This window comes from Pseudophryne corroboree (genome assembly GCF_028390025.1).
Source record: "Pseudophryne corroboree isolate aPseCor3 chromosome 3 unlocalized genomic scaffold, aPseCor3.hap2 SUPER_3_unloc_29, whole genome shotgun sequence".
Classification (NCBI taxonomy): domain Eukaryota; kingdom Metazoa; phylum Chordata; class Amphibia; order Anura; family Myobatrachidae; genus Pseudophryne; species Pseudophryne corroboree.
In genome coordinates this window covers 1,495,089-1,503,460 of record NW_026967518.1, presented here as the reverse complement: position 1 = coordinate 1,503,460, position 8,372 = coordinate 1,495,089, and positions in this window count along the sequence as shown.

Below are 8,372 nucleotides of genomic sequence, written 5' to 3'. Positions count from 1 at the left end.
CTGCGCCACCTGTATTATGGTAACGGCGGGGTCTGCGCCACCTGTATTACGGTAACGGCGGGGTCTGCGCCACATGTATTACGGTAACGGCGGGGTCTGCGCCACCTGTATTACGGTAATAGAACAATAGAGTGACAGCCACCTGCACAGGGATAATGCAGCACCAGAGGCTGCTCCAGCTGCACTATAACAAGGCACCAGAGGCTGCTCCCCTTGTAGTACAGAACCTGACACCAGAGCTGCTCAGCCTATAGAATAATAATAATAATATCATTACCTGCTGCCAGACACAGCAATGGCTGCTCTCTGCTCCTGCTGCCTTGTGGGATTGATAGAAGGAAGGCGGAGCTCAGACCAGGGGAAAATGGCCGCCGCTCCTGACGTCACTACACGGCCAGGGAACCTATTGTTGCTGCCGGACTGGTCTACAAGAAAATGGCCGCCGGCCTCCTGTACTGAGGACATGTATAGTACTAGTCATTACAGAGGATGGGTGTAGGAGGGGAGGAACCAGTCACTAGGAATCAGCTTGTGCCAATCACTCTTTACTTCCGGTCTGTGCGTTCCACCTTACTTCCGGATTGTGCGTTCCACATACAGGAAGTGAGTTTTCATCGACTGCTGCAGCCTCGCAGTGTCCGTGGAGATCAGGTAATGGCGTCTTACTATACAGGGGGAGCAGCCTGTGGTGTCCTGATATTATTATACAGGGGGAGCAGCCTGTGGTGTCCTGTTATTATTATACAGGGGGAGCAGCCTGTGGTGTCCTGATATTATTATTATACAGGGGGAGCAGCCTGTGGTGTCCTGTTATTATTATACAGGGGGAGCAGCCTGTGGTGTCCTGATATTATTATTATACAGGGGGAGCAGCCTGTGGTGTCCTGTTATTATTATTATACAGGGTGAGCAGCCTGTGGTGTCCTGTTATTATTACTATACAGGGGGAGTAGCCTGTGGTGTCCTGTTATTATTATTATTATACAGGGGGAGCAGCCTGTGGTGTCCTGTTATTATTATTATTATTATTATACAGGGGGAGCAGTCTGTGGTGTCCTGTTATTATTATACAGGTGGAGCAGCCTGTGGTGTCCTGTTATTATTATACAGGTGGAGCAGCCTGTGGTGTCTTGTTATTATTATACAGGGGGAGCAGCCTGTGGTGTCCTGTTGTTATTATTATTGTTATTATTATACAGGGGGAGCAGTCTGTGGTTTCATGTTATTATTCTACTGGAGGAGCAGCCTGTGGTGTCCTGTTATTATTATTATTATTATACAGGCGGAGCAGCCTGTGGTGTCCTGTTGTTGTTGTTGTTGTTGTTATTATTATGTCAGCTGCAGAGCATTACTACACCACTGGCAGTGTGACAGCTGCAGAGCATTACTCCACCACTGGCAGTGTGACAGCTGCAGAGCATTACTACACCACTGGCAGTGTGACAGCTGCAGAGCATTACTACACCACTGGCAGTGTGACAGCTGCAGAGCATTACTACACCACTGGCAGTGTGACAGCTGCAGAGCATTACTACACCACTGGCAGTGTGACAGCTGCAGAGCATTACTACACCACTGGCAGTGTGACTGCTGCAGGCTGAGCCGCCCCCCTCCCCCTCCCCAGCAGTCACGTCACTATAATGGTGTAACATGTGACATTCCCGCTAGGAGGGCGCCACACGTATAACGACGGCCATCTGCTGTAGAGACACCGGGCTGTATTATATAATGCCAGTATCGGAAGAGACTGACGTCATGTATGTAACAAGAGTTTCTGCAGCAGCTGTGCCTGGCGTTTACTATTATTCTATAGGGAACCTATTATTTTGTATACGTGCCGGCAGCCGGCCTGTTACTGAGCCCCATGCTGTGTGAAAATGTGGGGAATACCAGGTAGCGCTCTATCCAAATGATGCAACAAAAGATAAAAACAATATAAACCGTAATGTAGAGCAAAACATATACTAATGGGTGTTACCCTGAGGTAAATGATATCTCTTTATACATGATATACACAATGAGTATTGAGAAGAAATCCTCTAGCTCTTGCAAAAGCTGCCCGTTGTGCGGAGAAACGCGTTGAGGGCACAGAGAGAGGTATCGCTGATACTTGTAGTGCCCACAGAAGAAGATACAACCTCCAGTAGCTGATGGTTCACCAATTGCCGGCAAATGTGAAATGAACATCGTGGAGAGACGGCACCATGTGTTCCTCCCTATTCCGGGTAAGTCCAGACACTGTGCTGCTGATACAAACCTTACCCGTGCTGGGAGTACGAGACAGCGGCTCTGCGCATCCACATTGCACCGCACGACAGCGAACAGCTTATAGCAGACCACGCCGCCCGCAGCTTCTTCACCCGGGCAAAGGGTGAGACGGAGCCGGTCTGTAGTATCAACTTTGTGCCGCAAGGACTACCAACACTGGTGCAGTGACTACTGACCACCATCACATCTATACACATGTAACTCACTTTGTTGTTACACCGGAACTAAGCGGATGAACAATTACCATATAAAGGTCATTCTGGTTCAGGACACATTCCTGTATGAACCATATCAGCTGGAGGATTTCTTCTCACTCACACTGTGCGCTGCTCATTTACTATAAAAGACGGACAAAACCTCTGAGAGTCTCCTATGTAGAAGGATCAGCGTTTTCCTTTTACATTGATTTTATCACTGATACCTTTGTGTATACTCATTGTGTATATTATATATACCAGAGATATCATACACCTCAGGGTAACACCCATTAGTATATGTTTTGCTCTATATTACTGTTTATATTGTTTTTATTTTCTTGTGTGTAATAAACAGTGTTTTTAATTATTTTTTGGCTGCATCATTTGGATAGAGCGCCTCCCTGGTATCCCCACATTTGTCTCTGTTTGAGGAGGCCGGCTACCCCTCTCCAGGTGGCTGCTAATCCTAAGGTGTATTCCATCACAGACCTGCCCAGCGCCAACAAACCTTGTGTTTTCATGCTGTGTGCGCTGCCAACATCTGCACCCATGCAGCAAGTAGGGGAGGGCAGCATCTAGAAGCAGCCCAGAGAGCGGCACTTACTCCTCCAGGGGGCTTCCTCGCTCACCCGCCTCAGGGGGCTCCCGGCAGCTCATCCTTCCTAGACTGCAGAGGGTGTGGGTAGGAGGCAGGGGGCTGCGGGTCTAGCATGGCAGGAGCCTCTGGTATGGGAGGGCCGGGTTATAGCCTGCAGGCAGCTGGCACTGTACCCCGCTGGTGGCTGCTGCTGCTGACCCTGTCCGAGCCCCATCTCATGTTACTCCATGCAGCTGTTCCCCTGACTGTCTCCAGCCGCCTTTCCCCTGCCTGTCTCCCGCCTCCTTCCCCCTGCTTGTCTCCAGCCGCCTTCCACCTGCTTGTCTCCAGCCGCCTTCCCCCTGCTTGTCTTCTGCCGCCTTCCCCCTGCCTGTCTCCTGCCACCTTCCCTCTGCCTGTCTCCTGCCGCCTTCCCCCTGCCTGTCTCCTGCCGCCTTCCCCCTGCCTGTCTCCTGCAGCCTTCCCCCTGTCTGTCTCCTGCCGCCTTCCCCCTGTCTGTCTCCTGCCGCCTTTCACCTGTCTGTCTCCTGCCGCCTTTCACCTGCCTGTCTCCTGTCGCCTTTCCCCTGCCTGTCTCCTGCCGCCTTTCCCCTGCCTGTCTCCTGCCGCCTTTCCCCTGCCTGTCTCCTGTCGCCTTTCCCCTGCCTGTCGCCTTTCCCCTGCCTGTCTCCTGCCGCCTTTCCCCTGCCTGTCTCCTACCGCCTTTCTCCTGCCTGTCTCCTGCCGCCTTTCCCCTGCCTGTCTCCTGACGCCTTTCCCCTGCCTGTCTCCTGACGCCTTTCCCCTGCCTGTCTCCTGACGCCTTTCCCCTGTCTGTCTCCTGCTGCCTTCCCCCTGCCTGTCTCCAGCCGCCTTCCCCCTGCCTGTCTCCAGCCGCCTTCCCCCTGCCTGTCTCCAGCCGCCTTCCCCCTGCCTGTCTCCAGCCGCCTTCCCCCTGCCTGTCTCCTGCCGCCTTTCCCCTGCCTGTCTCCTGCCGCCTTTCCCCTGCCTGTCTCCTGCCGCCTTTCTCCTGCCTGTCTCCTGCCTCCTTTCCCCTACCTGTCTCCTGCCTCCTTTCCCCTACCTGTCTCCTGCCGCCTTTCCCCTGTCTGCCTCCTGCCGCCTTTCCCCTGTCTGCCTCCTGCCGCCTTTCCCCTGTCTGTCTCCTGCCGCCTTTCCCCTGTCTGTCTCCTGCCGCCTTCCCCCTGCCTGTCTCCTGCCGCCTTCCCCCTGCCTGTCTCCTGCCGCCTTTCCCCTGCCTGTCTCCTGCCGCCTTTCTCCTGCCTGTCTCCTGCCTCCTTTCCCCTACCTGTCTCCTGCTGCCTTTCTCCTGCCTGTCTCCTGCCACCTTTCTCCTGCCTGTCTCCTGCCGCCTTTCCCCTGTCTGCCTCCTGCCGCCTTTCCCCTGTCTGCCTCCTGCCGCCTTTCCCCTGTCTGTCTCCTGCCGCCTTTCCCCTGTCTGTCTCCTGCCGCCTTCCCCCTGCCTGTCTCCTGCCGCCTTCCCCCTGCCTGTCTCCAGCTGCTTTCCCCCTGCCTGTCTCCAGCTGCTTTCCCCCTGCCTGTCTCCTGCCACCCCTTGCCTGTCTCCGGCCGCCATTCCCTTGCCTGTCTCCTGCAGCCTTTCCCCTACCTGGCTCCTGCCGCCTTTCCAGGAGACCCTGTCCCTTCACAGTGTACTGAACATCAGCTCATTGTGACTCCACCCACAATAGCCCTACACTCTAGATCAGGGCCACTATGCAGTACAGCATTATGGGGCTGGGTCACAGGAACCTCGGAGACACTGACCATAACTCTATGGCTGTGGGGAAATAAGAGACTTAATGACCACTCTGTTCCATATTTACTATGTTACATGTGCAATATGTTTTATGTATTATATTTATTCCAGGAACTCCAGCTGTGGGGAACAGAGTCTTTATTACACATCACACGTTCTGTATTCTCTCTGATTCACCGAAGATGGACAAGGACAGGACTGAGAGGATAATAAAAATCACCCTGGAGATCATTTACCTGCTGACTGGGGAGGTGAGTGTATCTGGGAGCGTCACAGTAACCTTATATCTATATTAATAATACAGGGACATGACTGGGGAGGTGAGAGGATCTGGGAGTGTCACAGTGACATCACTTATATCTATAGTAATAATACAGGGATGAGACTGGGGAGGTGAGAGGATCTGGGAGCATTATTGTGACCTTATATCTATAGTAATAATACAGGGACATGACTGGGGAGGTGAGGGGATCTGGGAGCATTACTGTGACATCACTGTTATCTAGTCATGTCCCCGTTTTATTACTATAGATAAAAGTGAGAGGTACTGGGAGTGTCACATTGACATCACTTATATCTATAGTGATAATACAGGGACATGACTGTGGAGGTGAGTGAATCTGAGAGCGCCACTGTGACCTTATATCTATATTAATAATACGTATATGACTGGAGAGGTGAGGGGATCTGGGAGTGTCACACTGACATCACTAGTATCTAAAGCAATACAGGGACTTGACTGGGGAGGTGAGGGGATGTAGGAGAGGCACAGTGACATCACTTATATATAGTAATAATACAGGGACATGACTGGGGAGGTGATGGGATCTGGGAGCATCACATAGACATCACTTATAACTATAGTAATAATACAGGGATATTACTAGGGAGGTGAGGGAATCTGGGAGCATCACAGTGACATCACTTATAGCTATAGCAATAATACAGGGACATGACTGGGGAGGTTAGAGGATCTGGAAGTGTCACAGTGACATTACATATATCGCTAGTAATAATACAGGGACATGACTGGGGAGGTGAGAGGATCTGGGAGCATCATAGTGACTTCATTTGTATCTATAATAATAATACAGGGACATGACTGGGGAGGTGAGGGGATCTGGGAGTGTCACAGTGACATCACTTATATCTGTAGTAATAATACAGGGATATGAATGGGGAGGTGAGGGAATATGGTAGCGTAACTGTAACATCACATATTTTTAGTAATAATACCGGGACATGACTGGGGAGTTGATGGAATCTAGGAATGTCACAATGATGTCACATATAGCTATAGAAATACACAGGGACATAACTGGTGAGTTGAGGTGATCTGGGAGCGTCACAGTGACATCACTTATATCTATAAAAATAATACTGTTAGGTTCCTGGTGCTCAGGACAAGGGAGATGTTGCGTAGAGAGTCCAGAGCACCAGAATGTGACGCTGAAATAAGGTGAGATGTGGAAATAGCCCCTAGCAGTTTACCTCCATTGTTTCACCCGTGTGGTCAGTTCACGCCTGAGTGACTATGGTTTCTTGGGCCCACGGCAGCCGCGTTTGAAGGGCGGATTAGGTCTGCCCAACTCCAGTGCCCCCAGGTCTTAGCGTGAGACAAGGCGTGAACCGAGACAGGATAATAAGGGGACCTCTAACTAAAGCAAACAGAAGGCTAGGGGCTACTAACAACCCTAAAACTAAATATATGTGCGGCACGCAGCCAAAGGAAAAGAACAACAAAGGAAATGCTGTCCACACGCCGACACAATACTTTTGTGTACCGGCGGTGACAGCATTAACAGAACCCTCTGCAAAACACCAGTAACTACATATAACAAAAGAATACTGCGGCCTAGGCCGACGGACGCGGCAAAGCCGCTACTCACGGAACCGGTACAAATGCTGGCAAACAGACAGGAACCCCCAATGTAGCCGACACAGACTCTCAGAACCGGAGGACTGGCAGAATCCCAAACGACAGACCGGTGGACACCAAGAAGCTAGATACTCGACCAGGCACAGACAAAGCCACAGGTCTTCTGGACAGGAACACTTCACGGCCGGACACGGGAACCGACACTGGAAGCAGCTAGACAGACACTGCTACACAGGAGCTCAGGAACTGGCAGGGACTAGCTCAGAACTCAATAACTCAGGAAGTCAGGAAACCTGGAAATCTGGAAATATCACCAGCATCTGTGAATTGCAGTGAGCCAGCATATAACAGAGAGTCTTAATTATGTCGTGCAGCTGCCCTGCTGCCCTGCTGCACAACTGAGAGGTGCAATCAACAGACAGGTGAGGCTGAACACATGGGAACAAGCTGCAATTACACAGACTCACCACTGGCAGCAAACAAGAATCTTCTCAAACCAGAGCAACGGGAAATCCTGGCCTGCAAGACAACTATAAACATAGAATAGGAATGAACCACTACCTGTCCTTAAGGGTGAGCTCCGAACACCCCATGACACCCACGGGGAACATAAACAGAAGTATAACCATAAAATACATAACCAAAATGCAAAACAGGAATGAGCCACGGCCGTGGTTCATAACAGTACCCCCCCCCCCCCCCTCGAGGAGGATACAAAAAAAAATTTGACACAGTGGTCTAACAGAAACAAGCTGGCAACAGCTTGTAACGGTGATCCCCCCTTCCCCCCCCCCCCCCCCCCCCCCTTTGACGGTGGCCACTGGACACAAGACAAGGAAAAAAAAACTTTTTTTTTTAATATCAAGGCAAGAGTCAATAATTATTTATTTTTCTTCTTAATGTTAGAAAGTTCTTGAGGTCTGATCAAGGTAATTCCCCAAACATTGTCTGAACTGATGGTACCTCCCAGCAAGGCTGCGTTCAAATCAGAGACAGGTCTCTTACCCTTGGGAGCTGAACTTTCTGGTAAAGTACTATTATTAGAAGAAGTCAGAAAAGAACATCCTGCAGTCAAAATAACGGGCTGAGACTCTTGTGCTGAGTTTACAGTATTTGGTGGACTCTCAGCATATAAGACGGGTGACCTAGAGGAACATGAACCAATTTCTTTGGAACCATATCATTTAATAACTGCATCACTGAATGCTGGGGTATCCTGAAGAATGGGATCTTCAGCTTTCATTAGGCTGGTCGCCCACTCAAAAGGCTCTCCTCTAAAGGAATATATCAGATAGAGCACAAGGTTCTCTGAAGTGATGCCCAGAAATGGTCTAGACAGCAAAATGGTGTAATAGTGTTTGTAAAGCGCCAGAAATTGAACAAAGTCCCCATCAAAGATTATAGATGTTGAGATATCAACACAGTCAGGATCTGCTTCCTTCCCATCTGACTGACTAGAGTGCTTTGCTAGGACCTGGTCACTATTGACCTTACTCGAGGCTGAGACTTTCTGAACCCCGCCTGGGGCAGTGACTTTCTGAACCCCACCTGGGGCAGTGACTTTTTGAACCCCACCCGGGGCAGTGACTTTCTGAACCCCACTCGGGGCAGTGACTTTCTGAACCCCACCCGGGGCAGTGACTTTCTGAACCCCACCCGGGGCAGTGGCCT